The sequence below is a fragment of the Dendrobium catenatum genome, unplaced genomic scaffold (assembly GCF_001605985.2).
Source record: "Dendrobium catenatum unplaced genomic scaffold, ASM160598v2 fragScaff_scaffold_1615, whole genome shotgun sequence".
NCBI lineage: Eukaryota > Viridiplantae > Streptophyta > Magnoliopsida > Asparagales > Orchidaceae > Dendrobium > Dendrobium catenatum.
In genome coordinates this window covers 887,652-902,602 of record NW_021320077.1, presented here as the reverse complement: position 1 = coordinate 902,602, position 14,951 = coordinate 887,652, and the positions used below count along the sequence as shown (strand labels likewise).

Here is a 14,951-nt window from a genome sequence, read left to right as displayed (position 1 = left end):
CCTCGTACAATCGTTGTAAATTCTTTAAGTACCTCCTTCTGGTGGTTGCACTGTTTCTATACACTCATTTACACATCCACTCCTATTCAAATTTAATTCAAGAAAAGTACAAGCTTTCAAATTCACACTTAATTCTCATGTTGAATTGAATTTGAAGTTTCGTTAGCTGGGTTTGATATTATCCTGAAATGTTAGTACACACAAGACAAAATTTACAAATCTTCTAAATTGTTAGGAGATAACTACACATTTGAACAATAATGTTTGGAATCTCATCAAAAACTATACAAGTTTGCAAAAATGTAAAAGTATGCAAAATAGCAACTATTTTAACAATCTCCCCTTTTTGATGATGGCAAAACATTATTTGTTTTGTATGAATTTCAATTTAAAACAAAATCTCCTAAACTCCCCCTGAATTGTATGAATACATGAAAATAAAGGAGGCATTTTGAAGAAAGAACAAATTTTTGTTTTTCCAAAAATTTTTTAACAAAATTAAACACAAGCCATAGAACACAAAGTCATACACAAAGTCCAAATACAAATCAAAATGCAAAAACAAAAACATACAAACACAATAATTTTCTCGCCCCTTTTTGACAACAAAAAAAAAGTCGGAAGAAGAAAATACCACAAGAAATGTAAGTAATTATAATGAATATTCCATTTTGAAAATTTAATACTAAAATGGTGCGCAAGTGGGACCCCCCCAAATAAAGGTATGCAATTCTAAAACTAATAACATTAGGTAAAAATCATAGAAATTCATAGAAATTTAAGAAGTGAATATAAATTGTAAGTAAGAAGAATTGTATCAAAAATCATGATTCAATTTAGTAACATTTTGAAATATAGAAAATCATTTAAAGAGAGATGAATAAAAATCGTATATTTCAAAAGTTCAATAGAATGTAAATGAACATAAGATCATTTGAATTAAGTAGATTGATAAGAATTGTGGAAAGAAGAGAATTACCACATGTGGCGCTTTGCGCATCTTTTCAAATTTTTGGGCATATTTTTGTGCATCTTTTGACATTGGCTGAATTTGTGTGCCTATTTTTTCTCATAATATGCGAACCTTTGCGGCATTCCTTTTGTTTTTGTAACTCTTTGGTAGCAATTTTCAGGAGTAAGTTGAAACATTTCTTTTCCAAGATTAAATAAATCTAAAGATTTTAAATTTTTCTAAGTACATAAAATATCACTTGAGGCAAGAAATACAAAATAAGAAAACATCTATTGCAATAATAATATTAACTTTTATGTAGTTAAATGAATATATGAGATTAAAAATTCTATAATTATGTACAAGTTATAAACAAATTTTAAATTTAGAAAGACTAGATTTTCTAATGTAAATTATATCTTAAATCACAATCTATTTAAGCAAATTAGGATTAAAAAGACTAATGAAATTCATAAGAAATAAACACATTTCAAACAACCAAAGATCAAAATAACTACAACATATATTTGATATTTTATTGGAAAAGGATTACAGGATCATTTCAATAATATCAGATACAGCCGAACTGAATTTTCCACACAAGTCGTCCAGTACGAAAAAAATTTCATCATGGACGAATTTCTACAAATTTTTTGGTTTTTGAATTTTTATTAAAGAAAATCAAAAACAAAATTCAACAACACATGAAAACAAAGTACAAAACCACAGACTCTAAAATAAATTCAAATTCAAACACACAAAAAAATTCAACAAATAAAAACAAAACAAAAAAACAATAAACTAGAAAACATAATACTCAATGTTGGAAAAACATTTTTATTTAAAGCATTCAATCAATTACAACAAGGCCTTGTTTCTTAAGTATGAAGGTATCAAAAGGGCTAAAGGTTTCTGGTTAAAAATGGTCTGCAAGTTTATTTTCAGTTGAAACATGAGTAAGTTTCAAATTTCTCCTTGGATTACATGATTCTTATGAAATGATGCACCTTATGTCAATGTGTTTTGGTTCTAGAATGTTGAATAGGATTTTTTGGGAATGCAATAGCATAGTATTGTCACAATAAATTGGAATAGTGCTATAGTAATGAGAGATATGGAGACAGGACAAACCTTTTCTGAAATCCACAATGTCCATCTATCCAATTTGACAAGCTACCATTGATAGAAAATAGAGAATTTAGTATTTTGAATACATTCTAAAATTAGTTTAGAGAAGTACCAAGGAAAACCAAAGTAGTTCAAAGCTTTTTCCAAGGTTAACCAACCCATGAAATCATAAGCTTGTTCCATGTCAACTTTGAAAGAGATAAAGCTTTTTAAAGAATTAGAAATCCTTAATTTATGCATGACCTCTTGAGCTATTACCACATGATCAGATAATGATCTTCCCTTGATGAAAGCTGCTTGCTCTTCAGAGATCAATTTAGGCATGATAGGGGTCAGTCTATTCATAAGATTTTTTTCCACCAATTTGTAGACCGAATTACATAAGCTAATTGGTCTATAATTAAAGGGAGTTAACGGATTACTAACTATGGGAATTAATACAATTATTGTCTCCTTCCATTTGGGATCCATAACAAAAGTTTCAAAAAAACTCTTTAGGCATTCCATAAATCAATTTTGATTATCTCCCAATAGGCTTTAAAAAATGAGAAGGTTATACCATTTATACCTGGGGAGATGTTGTTACCGGTTTGCTTGACAGCTTCAGCCATTTCTTCAACCGTGAACTCTTTTCTTAGATTACTTCTATCTTCCTCATCAAGGCAGCTCCAAGTGGTTGAACAATCTTCTAGACTGCAACAACGATATCTCCATTTTTCCTTGAAATGTTAAGTCAAGACATTTTGAATAAGATTCTGTTCTTCCACCACTTCCCCCACTCCATTCTTAATCTTAGAAATGAATTTAGAATTCCTTCTAGATGAGGCATATGCTTGAAAAAAATATGAATTTCGATCTCCCTCCATCATCCACTTTACCTTAGCTCTTTGTCTCCACCATGTGTCTAGCCGGGCCAGTGTAGAATTTAGTTCTTCAACCTTTGATTTCAGCATCCAGCAATCTTCTTCCGATAAATCTCCTTCATAGACTTCCTTCAATTGAAGCTCCTCTATTTGAATCAGCAATTCCTTCTTGAGGGATAAAAGATTTTGCATCTTTGCCTTGCTCCAAAAATATAGAGCCTTGAGAGAGTTTTCAAGTTTACTATTTAGAATAATGGTTTAATTGCCTTTATAATTTCTTCTCAAAACTTTCTCCACCACAGCCACAGAAGCTTTGTTAGAGGCCCAAACACCATCATACCTTAGGATCTTCTTGCATGCTTGGTGAACTGTAAGGTTTGATAAGATCGGACAGTGGTTTGAAGCCACCTGAGCCAAATGCCTTACAAGGAAACGATTATTAGTAGATAGAGCAGCTGGGTTTATGAAACATCTGTCTAGTCTCTCAAGGATATGATCCACACCTTTCTTATTGTTGCACCATGTGAATTTAGGCCCCACAAATCCTAATTCATGGAAGTCATTGTTTGCAAGGAAGGTCTTAATTTCTTTGGTTCCAATGGAAAGTTTGAATCTTGTCCCTCCCCTCTTGTCATCACATATTAGAATACAATTGAAGTCTCCTCCTATGATCATAGGTACCTCCTTGGAGGCAAAGAATTCCAGTCTTTCCCAAAGCATTCTCCCTACATAAACCTCCTTGTTTCCATAAATTGAAACCATCCTCCATGCACCTTTATTGAGCACCTCCAAGTCCCCCACAATGAATTGTGGAGAAGATTCTAAAACCTGAAAAGAAGCATTGTTTGATCTCCAAATCACAAGAATACCTCCTGAAATCCCTTCTGAATGAACATGAAAAAATTCCCATTCATAACCAATAAGTTGATCCACATCTTTTCTTTCAAAAGAAGTGATTTTGATTTCCATTAAACCAATAAAAAAGACCCCATGTTCTTTAACAAACTCTTTCAAGTGTAGAGAAGCTCTTCTCTTCCTAGCTCCTATACAATTCCAAAATGCTATGGATGAGTTCATTGAATAAGAGGGGATGAGGACCCCAACTTATCTTTGATTTAATTATAAGGTCTCCTACTTCTAGGAGTAATGTTAATAGGGCCTAAACATTTTAACTGTTTAGTACCTTTCCTCTTAGTGGTAGATAATCCTCCATCCTTAGTTTCATTACTCAACTTGAGTTCTTTGTTGCTGACATTATTTACTTCTAAGACTTGTAATAATCTTCCCTTATCTACACAATGAGTTCTTAACCTCTTTTGAAGATGTGATTTCACCTTCCTCTACTAAATCATCCAGGATTCTAAATTTGTTAACAGAGATAATGTTAGAGGAATGAACATTCATACCTTTAACATCTTGGAATGCTGGGTGGTCCTCCTTTTTGGATTGAGGATCTAGAATGACTTCCTCTGTATGATTACCAGAATCCTCCACATTAGATGTTTTCACAGCTTCTATTGCCTTCCATACATGATGGTTACTACCAGCAGCAGCTATGTTTACAACATTATGCTTGTTAACCCAGGAGAAGGAATTCCCGCTAGAGTTTATAAAATTTCTTTTTCTGCCATAATTGACCTGAAGTCAGGGGCCATATCAAATTTTTTCTGCATTTGGAGCTACTACTTTTGCTGTTTTACTTTCATTCAAGTTGCCATCAGCCAATTCCATTGAAATCTCATCAGCTACCTTTGAAACATTAGTTTCATTTGGTTGTTTTTTCAAGCAAGAGTTTTTATTATGGCCAATTTTCCCACAACAAAAACATAAATCTGGAAGCCTTTCATACTCTATTTTTTGAAAAAAATTGCCCAAGCTTTCTTCCACCCAAATTCCCATGGGTAAGTTAGTGTCCAAATTAAGGCGAACACAAACCCTTCCAAACTCCCTTCTACCCCATTGAAACAAATTGCCGTCAATCATGAGGGGTTTTCCAACCATAGAAGCAATTCTGCAAATGTTGATTTCATCCCAACAATGAAGTGGGAGGCCAGGAAGTCTTATGCAAATAGGAGCACTCAAGCCTTTTAAGGATGTCGGATTGAAGCTTGCAGACCACTTGTCCATCCCAATGATCTTGCCATTTACAAACCAAGGGCCATTAGAGTAGACTGCCTCCATTGATTCTTTATCATAAAAGGAACAAAGCACCCAATCCAATCCTAACATTGTTAGATGGAACTTCCCATAGGAAGCCCATTGCCTTCTGAGTTTGGTACTAACCACAGGAAAAGGAGTTTTGCTACCAAAAACCTTGATCACAATTGAGTTTTGAAGTCTTTTAGAATTTTCCATCACCTTGTCTTCATTTAGTTTAACTGTAGCTCCATCTTGTGATAAAAAATCTCCCAATTCTAGATGAGCTACCTTTATATGTTCCTTCTTGCTCCAACCATTCTATTGGTTAATTTGTTTTGGTCTTTCTGTAACCTCATTCATATATTCCTTGCACAATCCCAAGTCTCCATTGTTGCATTCACGTACTTGCTCCAAGTCAGATTTATTTAAGTCTTGGATTACAGTGTCTACTGTATCAACATTTTCCAGAGAGACCTTTTTTGTTTCAACCACAGCATGACCCAGATTATGGTCTACACCATTCATCTTTATAGAGGCATTTTGTAAAATAGGTTCTATACCATTGCTTGTATTTTCTTCTATCACCAGCTTAGGAAATGACTTTGATGATGGAGAAGCTTCACCAATATGTAAAATTCTAGGAATTCCACTTTTCTCAGATGCACAATTGCTTCATTATCAGCTATCATAGCTTTTCCTTTCCCTTCCACTTTAGGAGCTTTTTTGGAAGGCATAATAGATCCTCCTTCATTGATTACTAACGGCATTCCCGTACAAAGTTTTTCCTTTGAACCTTGAGCAAAGCTTGGATGGATGTCTCCGAATGCAGGAAGAGATGAGGAAAATGACCGAACTGCTCCATGAGAATTACCAATGGTGGAGTACCAAGCCTCCACAGAGCCACCGGAGATGGGTGGCTGGCGACCCTCCGTCTCCATAAGCTTGTACAGAAAACCCGCGTAATCAAAATTTGAAAATCAGTCGCAAAAACAAATTTTCTCTCAGAGCTTCTCTCTCTAACTTCTATAACATAAATTAGCCGCAAAAACTAGACATCTTCCTTCTTGTAGGCGTGAACATATCACCTCACCTATGATGGTGTAGTTCTGACTCAAGCGAATTATGCTCTTTGAGGATAAAACCTATTTTTAAGCCTTTTTAAAATTAAATGTTTTGATTTATCACATTGAGTGTATTAGCATGTATTGTATTAGAAACCAGTTAAAGAAAATAAAATTTAATTGTATTTAGCATTAGAATCATAAATCCATCCCTCATGGTTAGGGGCCATTTAGGAATTACTTACATGTCAGCCCTATTTCCAAAAAGTTAAATAATAACAACATTGCAATTATCTTGCATTATATGAAACTTAAAATAATGTTTCAAAAGTGATTATGAGTTATAGCTTGCATTACTATTCCTGAAAGGAATATAAGTCAAGAAGTTTTGGGCATTCCCAAAACTTTTTCCAATAGTTAAAGATGTAAGGCCCATTTCCTTATTCTACATATCATTAGATTAGGTTTGAGTTGCTACTTTATAGTAATTCACTTCAGTTCTAGGTTCTAAGGTCGACCCAAAATCATAAGTCTTCAACCTTTAAGAATTTCATTTGACCATTTTAATAAAATTTCAACTTAATAATAAATTTCCATTTTAAACTATAAAGCTCAAAATAACATAGACTTGGGTTACCTTTGAGTTTTTTATATTTTTATGTCAACTACTTCACTCCTTGGCTCACTAAGATCTATTCAATGTTGAGTTTACTATTTTAGAAATTCCCACTTCTATATTCTTCTTAAATTGTGTCAATTGAAATAAATCACTACTTCAATGAAGAGCTTTCTTAAGAGTACCCCTCTTAAGATGTAATTAACCATAAAAGCTTGCCCTTATGGAACCTCCAGATCAAAAATTAAGCCTATCTTATTCTTATAAAATTGGAGAAAAATCTCTAGGAGTGTAGATGGTCTTTTTCAAAACACACTTTTACTTTTAAATGCTTTTATTCAATATCATCGTTATTTCTTAAGATAACAAAATATTCTTTCCATTATATATCATAGTATAATTATTAAAATTTTTCAAAAATTCATCCTTGTTCATAAGTCCCTCATAGAATTTTACATTCAACTTTTTAGATGCTAACTATTATCTTAGATGTATTTGATTATAAGGATGACAAATTTAATAGATTCATTTCTCTTTTCAAACACTTTTTATAAAATTTCATATTCATCTCTCAAGATGATATGTTATTTAAATTATTTTTTATCATAGAATTGATATTTTATAAAACTTTAATTTTATAGTTGAATCCATTACAAAATATTGTGTTTCTCCTGATATGTTACTTTATTCTCAATATAGCATCAATAACAAAAATAGGGGTCCCCAACTTGAATCGATGATGTTCTATTTTCCAACACCAGCAAACATATGCGATGAATGGTGTACTAACATGTCGATTTTGTTGCACCATAGTGCTACTAGGTCAGCATCATGGCATCAATTATGTTATTTAAAATATCTATAAATAGGGTGCTTATATGTCATGTAAGGGGGTTAGCTAGTTGCAAAGGTACGAGGGAGAGTGTGTGTGTATATGTGAGGCTACTTCTAGTGGGCGCTAGCCATTTATTCATGTTATATTAGTCTAGTACAAGTCTAGAGAGAGAAGGAAGAAGTGCAACGAGTCTATAATTATGTTGTGAAGGATTTTTAGCTGATTTGATCCTTACTTATCTCTTGTACTTTTATTTTATAAATTATAATTAATTGTATTTTATTTAATATACCTCTATATTTCTAAAAGTTTTTCTCTAGGAGTATGATATTTTAGAAAGTATGTTCTACTTTAGATCATATTTATGTTTACTTTTATTATTTAAGGCCATTTTAAAATCCTCCATGATAAATTTAGTTTATGTAGAGTCCTTAAATTTAAACTTTAGTGTGATCTACAGCCTCAACAGAGAAGCAGAAGAACAACTAGGGTTTTAAAATGTAACTTTATCATTCATAAATATATGGTGGTTAAGGTTATAGGTGCTTAACATGATATTAAAATTGGAGTTGAGAGAAATCTTAGCTAATAGTCTAACAAACTCGATAGAGATGAGGGGTAGTTATGCTCTAATTCATAGCAACATTTAGAAAATTCTATTTATTACATACATGTATTTTAAAAATCATAGGTCAAAAGTATTTTAATTGTAGATTATCTCTTGAATATGTAGCTTTTAAATTTTAATTGCATGCCTTCTTATTTGATTAACAATATAAATTAAGTAGTTCATATAGGCAGTACTAGGGTGACCTTAGGGTAATTCCAATCATGATGGGAATGATACTTTTCTTATCACTTTATTAGTTGAAATGATGCATATACTTTTGTAGAACATGATCTACACTAAATTATAGTAAAATATAATTAAAAGAATAGTAGTGTGAGGTCTGCCTATCTTTATTTTTTGCGCCATTACCAACAATTTTAGTTCATTATCATTTATTGCACTTTATATTATTGAATGAATTAGTGATTTAATCTTATCCTAATCTTTATTTGACAAGTTTTGTGTTAGTTATATTATTATATTTTGTTAAAAGTTAGTATTTTTGAATTTCAATTGTTCAACTATTTTGAGCTTTACCCTTTTCTTATTGTGTGTGTTTCTATTACATAAATAATAGGGAAAAAGGAGGAGAAACTTTATTTCATTTTGAAATTTAAGGAACTTTTTAAAAATCAGAAAATATAGTAAAATCACAAAACTATGTAAAAATTTCTAACCCAATTTAGGAGAATAACCAACCTAGACTACTTAGAGAATATGCTAAACCTATGGTTTATGGTATTCATAAAAGTATTAATAAAACAAATATTCAATCTAACAACATTGAGGTAAAACCTATAATCATCCAAATGGTAGAAAATTCTTAGTTCGGGGGAACCCCTGTTGAAGATCGAAACCTATATATAGCAGTTTCTTGGAGATATGTGCTACATTTAAGTATAATGGTGTCTCTGATAACACCATTACACTTAGGTTATTTCTATTCTCATTAAGAGAAAGTGCTAATATGTGGTTGAAATCTTTATCATTAGGAACAATCACCACCATGAATGACTTTGTTCAAAAATTTTGATATAAGTATGTTTCATCATCCAAAACTGTAAAACTTAAAAATGACATTATCTTATTCACCCAACAAAATGAAGAATCAATTTATGAAGCTTAGGAGAGATTCATGGAATTACGTTGGAAGTGCCCCCAACATGTATTATTCGATTGGCTTATTATTCATACATTCTATAATGGTCTTGTAGATTATATTATATCCATTATAGATGTAATTATTGGAGGATGTTTGATTTCCAAACCCTATGATAAAGCAGATGCTTTGATTAAATAAATTCCCAATAGTGATTTGTAATGGCCATATGAGAGAGTAAACCTTAAGAAAGTAGCTAGTGTGTATGAGTCTGACACTTTATAAAAATGTTACTTCATACGTATCAACAAGACCTAAAAAGCTAGATAACATTGGAGTTAGTTCATCCCTATACACAACTGTACCAATAAAAGAAAGTGTGTATGGATCATTTAGTGACCCAAATGCATCAAGAATTGAATTATTAAATGCCATCAATAATAAAAAAAATAACCCTTTCTCTAATACTTACAACCTAGGTTAAAAAATCACCCTAACTTTGATTAGAGTTGTAGTCAAAATGGGGGTAATAACAAGAATTCTTGTCAACTAAACCAAGTAGGAAATTAGAACCCACCTCCTCAGAACTATGAAAATCTAAGGCCAAATAATCCACTTAGACTTAATTCAAATAATCAAATTAAGGAAAAAAGCCTTTATTAGATGTTTTAATTTTTTTAAATGGGTATCCAACTACAAAGATAAACTACTATAATAAGAAATTTTATAATTTAGTTATGGTAGTTAGTTATATGAGGAAACTCACCCATCAAATAGTTAAATGGTAGTGGAGTGTAGATTTTATTCATAAAGGTTTGGACCCCTAAACTTAGGATCTCATGCTTGAAATTTACCTCTAGAGAACAAATCCAAGTAGGGGATTTTGGTTCCTTTAAGTTCGTGGACATCTAGGGATAAACTGTGCTAAAGAATCTAGGAATAAATGAAGGTTGGGTTGTGAAAGTTCGAGAAGGTTAATAAACCTCACATAACTAGCCTGTGGTGCACCAAGAGGGGGGGGGGGGGGGGGGGGATGGGGGGGGGGGGGGGGTTGAATTGATAATTTTAAAAAATCCCTAAGCAAGAGTAATACTTTAAATAACTTAAAAACATGATTCATACAGATTATACAAAATAACATGCAGAAACAATTTATATAATTTTTTTTTGTTAATTTTTTAACACATGCAAATATTCTTGTGGAAAAAAGTTTTAAACTCAATATAGTTGATTGATAAGATTGAAACCAATAAACTCAACTTGCAAAGATAAAAAATTATAAGAAAGTTAAATTGCAAAAAATGAAATAGCGCACCAGAAATTTTTATAGTGACTCGATCAACTTTGACCTACGTACTCTTCCTAGAGTCTTCCACTTCATGTGTTGCACTAAGACTAAGTGACTCTCCTTTTACTGCCATAGCAAGATGGAGAAGCTCTTACAGACTCAATTTCACCAAATCTGATGTGGCAGAGTGCCAGAAGCTATGTCACCTTCTTAATGATGGCATCGAACCTTGAATCTTTTTTCTCCCTCTTAGAGAAGGTAGAGAACCCAAATTTTTTCTCCCTCCAAGAGAAGGTAGCATACCTCCAATCTTTCTCTCCCTCCTGGAAAAGGTAGAGCACCTCCAATCATTTTCTCCCTCTTGGAGAAGGCAAAGTACCATGAAACTGGACTTAAAAGCCTCTCTATGAAGAGATCCTTCAAGGATTCACCAAGGCCACAGAAGAAGTAAGGGTGTAGCTAGCCCAGAGTAACCATGTGATCTCCTCATACTCCTTCTCCCTCATATTCAACATTACCTTCTCCTTCCTATCAAACCCTAGTTTCCTCTCAAAAGCACCTCTCTCAAAGTTCCTTCAGTATTCACATTATCCTCTCTCACTTTAAAAATGAATTTATAAGAGTTTCTTAAGAAATGAGCTTCAAAAATCTTAAAATTTATGTGAGCTGTCTTCTGTTCATACAATATGATATATAGTCATATAGTATGATCATTTAAAAAGCTAGTTCCATCCAATATGATATGAATAATCATTTCAGATGACCTGTTCAACTTTTCAGACACATCGTACAATATGATCCTATGTTCATCCAGTATAATCTATTTAATTTCTATCTATTCGTATAATATAATTCTTGGGATGATTGGAAATCATCTCTGTCAATTATCCCATACTACTATCATCGTATAGTATAGTTAGATAATTTTTAATGATTTGTCTTGTATGATGTGAACTTCATACAATATGATAAGTTCAAAAAGCATGGTTTGGTTAGGTATGATCTTTGGGATGACCAAACTTCATCTCCATCAATTGTATAATATAATTAAAATCATATAGCATTAATTAAATCGATTTGAATGACTAATTTCACGGGTTAATTTAAGTATTATTACAAAATTTTCATATAGTATGAATCACATCATACAATACAAATATAGTTCAAAATTTAAATTTTGAATATCTACTTAATTTATCTAGTGCTAAGGTTTTTAGATCATAACAAATCATATAATATGATTAATTCACAAAAATTAAATATTCAATTAGTCGTTAAACTCATTCTCCATATAATTGATCGTACAATTTGATTATAAGTCGCACAATATGATTAGTACAAAAAATTTTAACTTCAAATTTTTCTTACTCCCCTTGTATGTGTGCATGATTACCCAATTTCATACACTCTTTTATGGCCAGACTCTAGAAATAGAAAATAAAATAAATTAAAAGTACATACTCTTTTACTTATATCATATTTTTCCCAATGTTGAGTTTCCAATAGCCTTGAGCAATGTATATTTTCCCAACAATGTTAGTGCTCACATACTATATATATATATATATTTATATAATATTTATTCATAAAAATAACAATTTAATCAATAATGTTTTTCATCATTAAAATCATAGACTAGTGATCCTAGATAATAACAATCTCTCCCATTTTGATTATGACAAATAATTTTGGTTGAGAGGTAAAATAAAATTCTTTTCTCCTAAACTCCCCCTCACTCTCCATTTTAACATCATCAAAAAGTGTAGGAACACAAAAAAAAAAAGCTATACATTACTAGACATAAAAATAATAAAACACAACAAACAATAACTAAAAGTAAGATAGGTCCTGATCAGGTGGTGGTGGTGGTGACTATTAAAAATAATTATGGATGGAGGCGAATTGATCTTCAATTTTGGAAAATATTTTTCCAAACCATCCCATTTCTTCCTTGTGTTGTTGCTGTTATTATTGAATGTGATAATCTAGTTGAGTTTTAAATCTCCCGAGCCTCTAAATTATTTCTTCATGAGGGTAGGCAAGGTTGGCAGGTGCAGGTGGTGGTATTAGTGGTGGTGCATTTTGTGGTGTAGGTCCACCTATAGGAGCATCTTCCCCTTCTTCATCAAAATCTGGCTCGTCATGCTCTTGCCCCAAATGGAAAAGTATAAAAGGAGGTTTACATATAGAAAATGGAAAAATTATCGAGATGGGTAGGGTAGGTGATTTGGTATTTCTTATCTAAGACATAGACTATGACATATCCTAGTGCGACATTTTACTTTCTTATTGTATATGGATGTCGAATTAGAGTCATGTTTTGGATATAGTCAATAATCATTCGAGCTTCATCAAATTTAGTATTTGTCATTATGAAATAGGTGACTCAGAAAAGAAGTGGAGTATTATTGACACAATCATGAGCTTTGGGATTCTGGAAGGAGTGGTGTGAGCCTCTTTGAATTTATAGTAGGAATCTTTCCCTTTAGTGGATAGAAATTAATTATCGAAGAGACAAGAGGAAGAGGAGCTTCCTTGGGTCATTTGACCACATTTACTTCCACCGACCATTAGAGAATCCAAGCATTATGAATGTAGGAATGTAGATAAAGAAGGATTTGAATGGATTAAAAACTTATAAACCCTCTAGTTTATAAAATTTAAGAACATCATACAGTACAATTAGAGATTATATAGTACGATTAAGAGATTTAAATCATATGGATGACTTTGTTGGGAAAAGGTGTTCAAACTGTAAAGTATGACCAGTATCATATTGGATGATCTTAAAGAATTTTGTTAATCCTGATGAATCATTAAAATGACTTTCAACTAAATGTATCGTACAATACGGACAGGTGTTCGTACAGTATAAAGAGCAATTATCATCATACCTAATGAATTGAATTCATCCTAATAAATTCTAACGCGGGGATCATACAGTACAAATCAAGGTTTGTACATTACGAAGTGCAATTATGATCATACTAGCTGAATTGAATTCTTCCAAATTGATTTTAACATGTATTATACATTACAAAGTGTTATTTGTATAGTATTATCATCAATAATTATACTTATGGAGGATGATTATTTAGCTAATTTCTATGATTTATGCATAAATGGTCATATCGTATAGTACGAATGTGGATCATACAATATGATCTAAATTTTGATTTTCCATTTTTTTTAAATTTTTTTTTAATCTTGTGAAGAGAGAGTATGTGATGATCAAAAAAAACATCTTTTAAACATAACTATGCAAAAATGATAACACATAAATTAACATACAAAAACAAACACATATAATATAACATATACGAATGAAAATTTTCAAATGATAAACAAAATTCTAATTTATTCTGAGTTAGGGGTGTGAAGATGTATGTAAGGTGCTAAAGTTGCTAAATGTGTCATAGGCTAGGGGTTTAGTGAAGATGTATACTGATTGGTCTATAGTAGCTATATGATGTAATTTTATAAATCCCTTGGCTACATGATCTCTTATATGTGATGCCTAATATATATATGCTTTGTGCAAGATTGTTGAATTAGATTTTTGGATATGCAAATGGCATTAGCATTTTCACACATGATAGGAAATGGTGCCTACATGTAGTCTAAGATCTAAGATTTATTTCTTTAGTCATAAGGCTTAAGCAGCACAGCTTCCTACAGTAATGTATTTTGCCTCAACGGTGGAAAGGGCTACCGAGTTCTACTTTCTACTGGTCTAGGAAACTAATAATTGGATAATAAATAGGAAAGTTCCTGATGCACTCTTCATATCTACCATACATCCTGTAAAATTAGGATCTAAATATCTTATGATTTTAAAGGATGAACTATGCCTAGGGTATTAGATACCTAGGTTTTGGGTGCCTAATAGGTATCCAAAGATTCTCTTAATAGTAGTCATGTGAGATTATTTTGGAACAACCTAAAATATAGCATAAACATACACACTAAATATTATATTCGATCTATTGGCAGTCAAATGAATAAGTGATCTTATTATCCCCTACACTTTTTTTGATCTACTTACTTTCCATTTGGGTCCTTATCTAACAAAATAATATAGCTCATGGGAGAATTTATTGCTTTAGCATTTTTTATTTCATATTTTTTTTAAGGATGACCTTAATTTATTTAGATTAGCTAAGAAATGTTCCATCATCCATCTACTTTATACTAAATCCAAGAAAATAGTTTAACTCTCATGTCATGCTCATCTCAAACTCTTTACTCATTATTTTTAAAAATTCATTACATAAGATTTTTATCTAAGAAACCATACAAGACATCATCAACATAAATTTGAATAATAAGTAATTGTTATCTTATCTTTTTTAGGAATAAG

General features: G+C 31.7%; 1 non-coding gene across 1 annotated transcript; it reads right to left on the bottom strand.

Annotated features, from left to right (window-relative positions):
* Positions 1-9,267: 9,267 nt before the first annotated feature.
* LOC114581237 lies at positions 9,268-9,374 on the bottom strand. The gene has a single exon (XR_003703125.1). It is a non-coding gene; the product is annotated as a small nucleolar RNA R71 (small nucleolar RNA).
* Positions 9,375-14,951: the final 5,577 nt, after the last annotated feature.